Below are 12,055 nucleotides of genomic sequence, written 5' to 3' on the forward strand. Positions count from 1 at the left end.
CAGAAGAAGGAGGTCTGTCTATAGAGAGAAGGATAAAGCCAACATGCACAGAGAAGTTGTGCGGCAGGTGGGAAGCTGGCTAACCCATCACGCTTCCCAACCCTTCCCTCCTTGCTTACCTCACTCAAGTAGAGACTAGAAACTCTAAACAGCTGTGCCCGGTCTCCTTTGAAACCAGCAGGTCATATGACAAACTTTTGGCCAGTGAGAGGTACACAGAAGTCTGCTCTGTTGGGGGAGCACATTTTGGGAAAGCTTTTGCCTTCATGATGGAGGGGTAGCCACAGGGCACAGTTGCCCATCGTTGCGCTTCTTCCTGCACAACATCTGGAGCAAGACATCTGTAATCCATGAAGCAAGACCCACAAGCAGAGTCCACACACTGAGAATGCAGAGCAGGAGAAAGGCCTCCAGTCACAGACCCAATCCCCCCCGCCCCTTGCGGGTGGCGCATATATACAGTGGAGTATGTTTACATCTTTAGTGACTTCGTAGGAGGGTAACGAGGACCAGGAGGATAAAACTGTAGACCTTCCAGGGAGTCCTGGAGCTGTATCAGTGGCAGGAAGAGGATCACTCACTGCCCCTGGTCTCACCCAATCACTAGGTAGAAATAGTTGAGAGCAAGGAGACATGTATAATAATCAGCTCAGGAGCAATCTCAACGGAGGCAAGGGGTGCCTGGTGGCTCAGCTGGCTGAGCGTCCAGCTTCAGCTTGGGTCATGATCTCATGGTTGATGGGTTTGAGCCCCATGTCAGCCTCTGTGCTGACAGCTCAAAGCCTGAAGCCTGCTTCGGATTCTGTGTCTCCCTCTCTCTGCCCCTGCCCTGTTCGCGCTCTCTCTCTCCCTCAAAAATAAATAAACATTAAAAAAAGTTGAAACAAAAAGCAAAAAACAGGGGCATTCTCAGATCATTAAAAAGAGAGCTAACTGCCTATCCAAGAAAATGAATCTGCTGGATTTTCCTTACTAGTATAATGAAGTACCTGTAAGACATATATAGTTATCCTATAGATGATGTCACTATATTATAGTTATAGGCAATAAGAATTTAAAGACCTCAAGTTGCAAAAAAGAAAGAAAGAAAGAAAGAAAGAAAGAAAGAAAGAAAGAGAGAAAGAGAGAAAAGAGAAAGAGAAAGGAAAGAATAGGAACCCCCTCCCACTAAACTCAATAGGAAAGGTGATGAAACTCCTCGGATGAAACCAGAGAGCACTGCCACAGAAGGATCTCAGTCTGAACAGTGGCTCAGGTTTGAATCACCATGGCCTGTACAACCAGGTTCAAGGACCCACCCAAGTGAAGAAAGTTTCCATTGATCTGAAAATCTTTGGGACAGTACAATAGCTGAAAACCTAGGAAGGCAGACTTCTTAAAAACCTTAAATAATAAGATTAAGAAGCAACATCAAATCTACTGAACTTTTTAAATCAGGAATAATGAGAAGGTTTTTAAATAGTTTTGTAACCACAGTGACATTTTGCATTGTGCTGTTTGCTTCCTAAGGTGGTAAATAGTATATTAGTTTCCTGTGTCTGCATGACAAATCGCCACAAACTTAAAACAATAGAAATGGATTCGCTTACAGTTCTGGAGGAGGACAGAAGTCTGAAATCAAGGTCTGGCTGCCTCCAGGACCTCTAGGAGACAATGTAGCCCTTGCCCCCTCCAGCTTCTGGTGGCTCTAGGCATTCCTTGACACGTGACCACATCACTCCAATCTCTGCCGCTGTGGTCACATGGGCTCCTCCTCTTCTGTGTGTCTGTCTGTTCTCCCACTGTCTTCCCCTATAAGGACACTTGTGATTGGATTAAGTCCCAGCCAGATAATCCATGATAATCTCCCTGTATCAAGACATTCAACTAAGTCAGCAAAGATCCTTTTTCTTTGCAAGGTTACATTTAGGTTCTAGGAATTAGGACCTGAAATCTTTGGGTGGTCAAAAATAAGCTTACTACAAAGAGTTACTAAGAAAATTTGATAGACCTGACATGTGATTTTAGATACATTTAAGCTTATAATCAATGTGTAACAGCTGAGGGAGTTATATTTTTATTTATTTGGACAGTGAGTATGTGAATATTTTTTAAAAATTTTTTTGTTTATTTATTTTTGAGACAGAGACAGAGCATGAACGGGGGAGGGCCAGAGAGAGAGGGAGACACAGAATCCGAAAAAGGCTCCAGACCCTAATCTGTCAGCACAGAGCCCGACGCAGGGCTCGAATTCACAAACCGCTAGATCGTGACCTGAGCCGAAGTCGGATGCTTAACCGACTGAGCCACCCAGGCGCCCCAGTATGTGAATATTTAAAGGAATGCTACTTGTTAATTTTAGGGGCACCTGGGTGGCTCTGTCGGTGGCTAGTGTCCAACTCTTGATTTCCACTCAGGTCATCATCCCAGGGTCATGGCCTCGAGCCCTGCCTTGGGCTGGGCACTGAGCCTGGAGCTTAAGATTCTCTCCTCACTTGCAGTCTCTCTCTCTAAAAAGAACACAAAGAAGTTAATTTGAAGTAAATAAGATGAATACATTAGACCCTCAACAAAGTGCAAATGGTAATGAATATTCTTCTCCACACAAGTCTCTTGGATTTTAACAAGTATTAATATTTTATACTTGATGTCTCTCTTGATTTACTCTGTATGTGTGTGTGGGGGGGGGGGGCAGAGTTGGGTTTCAGGAACCCTTCCTAGACTATTTCTCATTCCTGACGTACAACATGAGGAAGAAATTGGAATTAATACACAAAGCAAACATATGTGCACACCCACATGCTTTCCCCACTCATGACAAGAGCTGGGGAAGCAAGAACAGGCACTGAGCATGTTGGGTCATTCACAGCAGTGGGCAGTGGGCCAGCTGCCGCTACACAAGAATAGCTTCTGAGGTCACCGACTGTTGTTTGCCTCATAATGACTCGTGTCTTGTGCTTGTGGGTTTTGGTTCCCTTAACAGTGGGTCACAGGGCTGCTACAGAACACTTTGTGTTGTTTGTTTTCGCTCACCATGCTCAATGCGTTCTGGGTTTTAAATCTCCTTTTTGAAGAAGAATCGTTGCCTAGACGCAAGAGTACAGGATATTCGGGTCCATGGGGCACGCGACTGAGTTCAGGGGTTGCTCGTCATGAACTTGATGGATGAACTTGATGGATACATCAAGCTCTGAAGGAAGAAAACAAAACAAAAGTTTTGCCCTAAGGCATCAGCTCCTCTCCTCAGCATATTGGATTCCTAAAATCATTTCCTTTCCTGGTCCCTGGCACTTCTCCTCCCCCAAAGATTTCCCACCCATGCCTCCTCAAGGTTTTCTGCGTGTCCGAGCAGATAAGCTGGTCCACCTCATAGAACTTGCATAAGTTGGGCAAAGTGGGGCTCTCCGAGGAAGTGGAGTCTCGGAGGCACTTAGAATGTCTTCCCTGCCTATTGCCCTTTTGGTTATTTTGTGTCTACTGAAACCACATCCACCACTGAAGAAGATTTTTCCTTTAGTCCTCTTTCAGTTTGCTATGTGGTCAAAATGTTGGGCCAACGCTTTATTTCATGTTACTTTCATTTTTGAGAATGACTTTACTGAAAACAATGCAGCAGATGAGTCATAATAATTCAAGGTCATTAATTCGCTAGGTTACACCAAATGCTACAGAGTATTACTAATTATGTTGTACGTATATGGCTTTTGAGATTCAGGATATGTTATACCCAAGAACTCAGTCACCTTCCTTATCACATAATCAATTCAACATGCCTGGCACCATTTTTTTTTTTTTTTTTTTTTTTTTTTTTTTGCAGCTGAGGACTTTGGAGGGAGATAACTTAAGTGATTTACTCTGGGTCACAAAGAGGCGTCCTTGTCAGAGAAGAAACATGCTCTTTTATGGTGACTAAATAATGTATAAATCACTTCAAACAAAAAACACGTAATGCTGAATTAGTATTTCTTTAGTAACTAAAACAGCATTTCCTGAATTCTCTGGAAGTTTCCTTGGACATCTTCCACTGGAGTACAAATGAGCCCCAATCCAATGAATTCTTGGAGAAGAAATGGCGTTACGAAAGGACTGCGTGACATTTTTGTTTGTTTGTTTTTTCAGGAATATGTGGATGGACGTGAGACAAAAAGTAGGCAGCCAAGCGCATTTCATAAAATTGAGGGGGGTGAGGGGGAAGATCAGTTAATGATCAAGACACTCCCAACTGGGAAGGTAACAATGTTTGCTCTTTCATCCCTAATAATATGTGTGCTTTCTAATATTAAGCCTTCCAGCTTTTTAACGAAAATGACCATAGCAAATTGGAGGGGTGTGCAGAAATAGCACAGACTTGGAAGTCTCCAGGGAGTTTCAAGTTCCTGCTTGAAGATTATATTTTAAACACATCTTGACTGCTTAGTCACTCGCATGCCCGGGCATTGCAGGCATTTGCCGTCTGGCTGCAGGCTTCCTCTGTGGAAATTTCTCTTAGTGCTATTGAGAACAATGTATATGCAATCACAAAAGTCAATGCAAAGGGTAGTGACTAACCCGAAATGCCTTGAGAGAAAATGGGGAAATTTCACAAAGGTCCCACCAGGGCTGCAAAATAATGCGCCTTGCAATTGGGGGAAATGGTCACATAAGTACATAAGATCAATGAATAGGTAGAGTGGGAAATTTCACTTCCCAGTAGGTCCTGATGGCAACAATGTCAAATCACCCCAAAGCCAGTGTCACCAACAAGTCCCCACAGGCTGGACCTGCGTTACCCCCCAAAACATGACAAAACTCACCCAGAGATCCTCACTTGTGTTCTTCAAAACTACAGTTCTCAATCAAAATAAAATTTAAAAGGCTCATATAGTTGCATATACACATACCCATCAGTATTGATGTCCTTACAGAATATAGTATAAAGAACATAGAATTAAGAACCAGAACACCAGGACTGAGAACTACCTTGACCTCTGTCCCCCTGGAAATTCTCTGAGCTTCAGTTTCCTGTTTGTAATGTGGCACAAGAATGCTCTCCTTACCTAGGTTGTTATGAAAGTTCAAATGTGGAAATCAGTGTGAAGGCATTTTGGAGACTCAATAGTTAGACAGAACTGTTGTGTCCAGCAATGTAAGAAAACTGAGTGTAAGGGGGGAAACCTCTATATTCACTGATGCTATGGCCGTGCTTACAAAACATGAAAACAAGACCAAGTCTGGAGCTACAAGTAAGGCAGTGAGGGTAAGGGGTACAGTCTCACATGCCTCCTTATTGTATTCTCTTTGCCGGACAACTTAGAATAAGGCAGGAGTCCTCGGGGATTATCCACATTCCTCCCCACTTATTTCACCAGAGGCTCCTCTGGGTTAATGATGCCCTTACTAAGACGAAGATACGGTCTTGATAACCCAGGCGATTAAGCCTGTAGGCGTTCGAGCCAGACTACCTAGGTTCAAATTAGGGTTCTGCCGTTTTCTAGCTGCGTAACCTTTAGAAAATTGCTTGGTCTCTTTGCATCTCATTTTCCCCAGGTGTGAAATGGGAATGACAATGGTACCTATGTTGAAAATTCTTAGTAAATGTTACTAAAGCCTAGTCTGAACGACCTCAGCCAGCTAAGAAGAAGGCAGTGTGTAGGAAATGTTTCCCGTCTTTTTAATACTTGAATAAACTGATGTTTTCTTCCCCCAGAGCAACACAGCTTCTAGTCCCCACAGTGTCCCCAGGCACACCAGGCAGAGGCTTGCTTCCCTTCCTCAGGACACTGTCCTAACCCCAGTGGGGAAAAAAAAGTCTCTAATGACCCTAGAACTGAGCAGTCAACAACCTGTTCAGCCTTATGTGACAGTCCTTTCTCTGAGATTCAATCCCTTTTGTGAAAAAAAAAAAAAAAAAATCAGTCGTTGGTTTAGAACTTTCCAAAACCCCTCATAAAACTGAAATATTAGCGGGGTTTTTTTCTTTTTCTTCTACATCTTCAGACTGGCTTCAGGGTCAGAGACCTCATCGCAGCCTAGGGCCTTATACTGGGCCAAGGAGAAATAATGAACCAAACACAGTGCAATCTCAGGTTCCCAGGGACGGGGACGGATAACAAAGCCCTTGTCAAACACATAGCCGGTGAGGCTTGCACTTTCTGGACGAGTTAGCGCTCTTCCAACAACCTCTCCCCACCCAGAGAACCCAAAGGTGGTAACACGCAGCGTGAGCCTTCTTCGCAGTAGAGCCTCCATTTGGAGCAAGGATGCTTCTGCTTGCCTCCCATCCCACTAGCCAAAAAAAAAATATATCAATTTTTATACGGTTGAAACATGACACCTAAAGGCAGAAAAAGCAGTGAGAGGAAGTCCTTACTAACGGGAATCAGGAGTAAAACGGGCACAAGCAAAACCCGAGCAGCCACGCTCCCTTCTCGGACACTGACTGCTCCCAGGATCCCGGCCCAGACAGGCCCCACGACACCACCAAGCCTCCCTCCTGGCTCGGCGTCCTCGTCCTCTCTCTCCTCTCACTTCCCGCCCCTTCTCTAGCCTCCCGGGCCCTTTCTTCCAGGCCCCTTCGCCCCGCGCTGTCGTAAAGGAATTGCTTTCTCTGCTCCCAAATCACTGAACGGCAATGCAGCCACCTGCTCTTTTGCATGTGTGTTACCGGGGTGACCCCCTTGGTTAGCCCCATCATGTACCTCTGGAGGTGGTTTAGCAGTTTACGCCTCAGCGAGAACAGGAACCAAGAAGTTCCCTTCTCACAGGAGTTGTAACTTGACCTCCTTCTCAGAACAGAGATAAGAGGGATGTGGTTTTTACTTACAGGCCTAGAGGCACATCAGACGCTCATTTTACGGATGCCAAAAACTGGAAGCCTCAGAGAGACAGATTTTAGAAGAGGCTTTACATAAGGAGAATCTCCTAGGGTGTCTTAGGACCCGGGGACAAGTAAATGGCACCTGAGTACGAGGTCTGGCAGGAATCTCCTGAGATGTACCAGAGGTGCGTCTGTGCACCTAAATCACCCCGGGAAGACTGAGTGTGCAGATGGGGATAATACCTTAGACAAGCAGAGCGCTTTGGTTTACAAAGGACTTTCATTTTTACAGTCTTCTCTCATCTGTAGAACCTGATAGGGTAGGCAGGCTGTATATGACAATTTCCACTGTAGAGGTGACAGAATGAATGCTCAGGGAAGCACACAGTGACTTCTAATTTCCCACGGCGAGCCAGGGGTGTGTGGGTAGACTTTTCTTTCTGGACTCCTACTATTATGCTCTTTCTACAGAAGGAAGAGGTTCCGACGGTGGTGGGGAAGCCAGAGAGCAGGAGAAGGCCGGCACCTGCCCTGCCCGAGGAGTTGTTGCAGCCAGAGTCTCTCTGGGACACAAAACAGCCATGAGACCCCTTCTGTTTGCACGGCTGCACCAGCGTCAGGCCCCTACAAGGAGGCTTCCTGACTGCTTTTCTAGAGAATGCCTCTCTGAGGCGGGAGACGATCAGAGATGCCCCAGGGTCCAAGGTTTTCCCTTGACACATCACCCTCAGTCCCTCCTCTAGTTTATCATGTTTATGACCACGGCTGGTATCTGGGAGGGCAACACGTGATCCACTGTCATTCCTTCCTCGGTCACCAGCTGCGTCCTCAGAGCGCGCTCCGTGCCAGGCAGTGCTAGGCGCCTGGAACACAAGACTCAGTAGGGCTTAAGTCAGGAGCTCAGTGGAAGGATGTCAAGATGGAAACAAGCAAGTACAGATCGTGTATAGAGGACAACGGGGGGAGGGGTGGCAAAGGAGAACATCCCGTAGCAAACACATCATCAGTTTCCTAAGCTGGGAGGAGGAAGGGGGTAGTATCATGCTTAAGATGGCTGCCGTCTCCAAGTCTGGAAGGACATCACCACAAGAAGGGCTGAGGCTTCTCACGGAGGGGCAGTGCGGAGCTGACAAGAAGGAAGCGGGTTCTGGAGTCTGGCATACCTGAGTTCCACCCTGCAGTTCCCTGCACGGGACTGGTCACAGTCCTCCAAGTTTGCCCTGTTGACCGGTGCCCACAAAGGGGCTGTAATAGTGCCCGTGACACCATGCTCTGGGAGCCTTACCTGCCTGGGTTTTCATGCAGGGACCATCAGGGTTCTAAGCCTAGCACCATCCCCAACGCTGGACCCTGGACAAATGAATTCATTTGCAGCTCCAGGGGCTCATCCACAAAAAGAATTGAGAACAGTACTGCCTTCAAGGGTTATTTTGAGGATTAAGTGATCTAATGCGTATCAAGTCCTGAGTACAGGCCCTGGCAAGTGGCAAACGTTCAGTGAATGCTAGTCAGCGTCATGCTGTCTACATGGCCTGCCAACACAAGAGCAGAAATCTTCAAGGCAACACCTTCATTTCCTTTCCCACTGGAGTTTGTGCTTCTCGCATAAAACTCAGAACAAAACAGAACTGTCCTTACACTGCTTGCCTCCTCCTCGGTGGTGCAGGAGATCAGAATATGCCGTCCCCAAATCTGCCACTTTGACATAAGGACTATTTTAAGCTGAAGGCAGCTGGGAAGAAGCAGACACAAGAAAAAACTTAACCTCACCACAGTTTGCCACCCCTAATCGTCTAAACCCTTTTTCCTTCAGCCTATCTCTTCTCTACAAAGTTATTGTTCTTTATGAAGATGCTAGAGAAGCCCCAGTTCCAACCACCCCTCTGAGTGACCCATCACTGATGCTCCCACATGTAGGTGCCATGCACACCTCAATAAACTCTGTTTTTTTCTTAGTGTCACTCTAATTTGCAGGGTTGGGGCCAGAAAACCTAGGAGGACTGAGAAAAGGTGTTTTGTTTTGTTTCTTCCCCCTCCACCACAGTTGACCAGTCATCCAAGACAACTCTAGGTCTGAACTATCGTCAGGAGACAGATACTCCCTACACCTGAAGTGATATGGGTCCCAAAGGTCGGTAGCATACGTGTCCAAATCCGGGGCTTCCTTCACCTGTTTGCTTCTACATCTCCTGTGGATTCAACATGAGGCTGTCTAAGGAGGAGTGTTCAGCCGCAGTGGACCCTGGTCTCATGACAGCCGAACAACAGCCATAACAGTGGCCACCACTAATATCACCAACACTAATATCACTGTGATCAGCAGGGAGTCCACGGAGTTTCCCTGAAGATGACACTGAAGCAAGCTCAGTGTTTGAGAAAATAAGGATTATGACATTTAGAGTTCTCATGGGAGTTCAAATTGAGCGCTTCTTAAGTTTGGCAAGTTGTAAAGACATCGTTGGATGAGGAACAGACAATTAGAGTCGGCATTCTCTGGCATACAAAGCAGTGAGCTGTGAAGAGTGAGTGTACTCAACAGAATTGACAAAGTGTCTCAAAAAGGAAAGTGATTTACGATGACTGCAAAACATCAGCAATCCCAACATGGCTTCCAGAAGACATAGCTCACCCAGGGCCTATGGGCTGAGATTATTTTGTATTTGGTGCAGTGGATCAGAGATCTGAGGTCAAAGAACTACAAATATGTATTGACCCAGGGGTGCCTGGGTGGCTCAATCTGTTAAGCATCCGACTTTGACTCAGTTCATGATCTCATGGCTCATGAGTTCAAGCCCTGCATTGGGCTCTGTACTAACAGCTCAGAGCCTGGAGCCTGCTTCGGATTCTGTATCTCCCCCTCTCTCTCTCTCTGCCCCTCCTGCTCGCACTCTGTCTCTCCCTCTCAAAAATAAGTAAACATTAAAAAAAAAAATTTAAAAATAAAAAAATATGCATTGACCCAAATTCCATGAGAATAAGCCAATGTCCAACTAGAATACATTCTCCTGGATCACGGGGTTTCCCTCCTTTCCATCTTTGGCTCAGAGAGTGGATTCTCATAAATGTTAGAGGATGATGACAGATATTCCATGTTTTCAAATAAGAAAGATTTCTGAATTACTGTTTTTATATGGAGAGACAGTTGTGTATGTGATATATATGAACATATGTGGATATAATCAATAAAGATAAATTTGTATATATTTTATAGGACCGGGACTGAGCTTGTTGCTACAGCATGAGCTACTGAGGAACTAGTACTTTTGTGTCTCTGTCTACCATTAATGGTAAGAACCATAAAAAAAAAATGGTATGAACCATTAGCCACGGACTTCCTCTGAGAATGAGTCCCACATGTATATTCTACATGAAGCGACAGCCAAGCACTTATTTCCAGGATGACTAAGTGTGTATGTGTGCGTGTATAAAAGTTTATTTTATAAGGTCACATAATTCATAGGAAATTATATCTGGGTTAATACTGATTATGTTACGCTGAAGAATCATATACTGTCTCAATTATGTATTTCCATTGTCACAACCTTTTTTTTTTTTTTTTTTTTGCTGTCAAATTCTATAAGGAGCTATTTAACCTGCACATATGGACAGAATTGTCTGAGGATGTGCTGTCATAGCTCCTGCCCACAGCCAAAAACTCCTGTCCCATGGTCACAATGTCTGCCCTGGCTTGAGAGGAAAAGAAAAAGATACCCTCCAGAAATCTTAGAGCCTTCTCAACACATTGCATTTAAATTCATACTTCTTCTGAGTGGTCAAAAGCTCATGGAAATTCATACTTCTTGAGAATACAATTTGCCTTTTGAGAATCCATATAATATTAAAATTATTGTTTCACACTTTTTTTTGGTGTTAGGGGCAATAGGAGGAGTTGAAAAAAGTTGAAGTATTAAAATGTGTGTTTTCTCTTTTTGAATGCAGAGAAGGTAGAAACTGAGTTATACAGATGAGTGAGTTAATGTTTACTCTTGGCAAATTTCCTAAACCTATTATTAAGCATGTGGTTTGAAAGCAGATTTTTTTTAAATGCAGTTATCCCTAGGGGCCACTATGGGTTTTTAGAAGCATAAAGTCCCAAAATAAAAGTGATACTTTTTTTGATGGTGGTTCAAAATGATTGCCTTTTATGCCAATGTATTTATAAAGATATTGCATTATTCAAGCTCACAGGTGGTGTCCAGAGAGTGCTTTAGCTGTCCTTGTTCAAGCAACCTTCTCATCTATTTTCTGGTTTCCAAATTTTCTCTCTTCAGCAGGCTCTGTTTTTCAGTGATGGCTTCTGCTTTTGAGAACCCCAACATCCTATACAAGAGTGATGATGTTTTGAAGCTACTACATCAATGGGTTTTTCATTCCCTTTCTCCATATGTCATGCATAGAATGACCATTCTGTCATGACAGTTCAGGGGAAAAAGGGGGAGAGTGAGTGACACTTCAGAGGGCACAGTGTGGGGGAAGGGTCTATCAAACAGCAAGAGGAAGTAGAATGCCTGTTCATTTGGTCTTCATGGATGATAGGAAGGGGAAGAAAGACAGAGGAAGGGCAGAAGGTTCAGACTTAGAAGTCAATGCTTTAGTGGTAGAAATACACACATGAGAATAGGAAAGACTGAGATCATTCTGGGTCTGGGATATAGTCATGTCAGCATGGAGAAGGAACCACACCACAGAACTGGCAAATAAATAAAGGATGGCACTCCACATTTCTCACGGACTACCCAAACATGCACTGCAACTAGAAGTTTCCATGTGCCATGTAGAGGGATGCAAAGACCTGCGTTAAGGATGAAGACAGAGTATATGACTGGGTCCACAGTATTCTGTGAGAGATGACAGGATGGTGGACAAATGACCACACAGACACCACGTGGCCCTCAGATCTTGTCTCTCCTCCCCCACCACAAGTCATATGGGCCTTGTCCCCCTCACATCAAGATGATGCGCTTTCAAGATGGCAAGGAGCAAGAGGTGGAACGTGATATAAAAAAAGACCGAGCAGCTGCCTAAAACAGCCTAAGCCAGAAGAAATAGCAATGTCATAAAACGTCAAGCTTAGTCAGTTTTCCTTTATGTTAAAAGATTATTTTTAAAGGATAAAACTATGATTCTCCCATGTGAAAGATTTTATTAACTCAAGTTATGAGGAAACTGGTAAGATTTTACAGCTGATTTAAAAGAGAATTCACACACACAAGTACAGGCCATCAGGAAGACTGATGAATATGAATACCGAATGAAACGAATGCCAAAAATTGGTCAACA

The 12,055-nt window shown here is 44.5% G+C and overlaps 1 long non-coding RNA gene across 1 annotated transcript in view; it reads left to right on the forward strand.

Moving 5' to 3' along the window:
- The window catches only part of LOC144616276 (uncharacterized), an 82,136-nt gene that overhangs the window by 45,289 nt on the left and 24,792 nt on the right, over positions 1 to 12,055 (forward strand). Inside the window, exon 3 of the long non-coding RNA XR_014137673.1 lies at positions 9,987 to 10,062. This is a non-coding gene — a long non-coding RNA (uncharacterized LOC144616276). The remainder of the gene's footprint in view (positions 1 to 9,986; positions 10,063 to 12,055) is intronic.

This window comes from Panthera onca, chromosome B2, assembly GCF_046562875.1.
Source record: "Panthera onca isolate mPanOnc1 chromosome B2, mPanOnc1 haplotype 2, whole genome shotgun sequence".
Lineage (NCBI taxonomy): Eukaryota > Metazoa > Chordata > Mammalia > Carnivora > Felidae > Panthera > Panthera onca.